Source organism: Corapipo altera, unplaced genomic scaffold (genome assembly GCF_003945725.1).
Source record: "Corapipo altera isolate COAL_440 unplaced genomic scaffold, ASM394572v1 67, whole genome shotgun sequence".
In the NCBI taxonomy this organism is placed as follows: Eukaryota; Metazoa; Chordata; class Aves; order Passeriformes; family Pipridae; genus Corapipo; species Corapipo altera.
In genome coordinates this window covers 8,641,560-8,642,032 of record NW_020884906.1, presented here as the reverse complement: position 1 = coordinate 8,642,032, position 473 = coordinate 8,641,560, and positions in this window count along the sequence as shown.

Genomic DNA, 473 nt, shown 5'->3' with positions numbered 1-473 from the left:
CCGGCGGCCGGAGCGGACCGGGCCGGGCCTCTTCCCGGCGCTACCGCGGCCGCCGGCCATGCCCGGGTGCGTTAGGGACGGAGCCCGGGCGCGGCGGCTGCGAGGGGCAGACCCGCCGGTGGTAGGGCCGGGGTGGACGTTCCCCGGCGGCCGGAGCAGTGCTCTGTCACCACACGTACCACGGGCACCGATCCTCCGCACAGGCATCTCTGCGCTGCGGGATGTGCCTGCTGTTTGCAGCCGGCATCCAGCGGGCTTCTCGTCTGTGTGGAGGGCAGGACTGGCTGATCGGCCCCCTGATCCCAGTCCCCTGTAACTGCGTTTTGGGAGGCTGGGTAACCCTGGCTCTTTGGCTTGGCTGTTAATGCAAGCCTACAGAACCTCCATCAGTGATGGGGAAAAGGTGTGTGGGTAATGATTTTTGTTTCAGTCTCGCACAAGAACTGGATGGCAGCCAATGATACAGTTTTCCA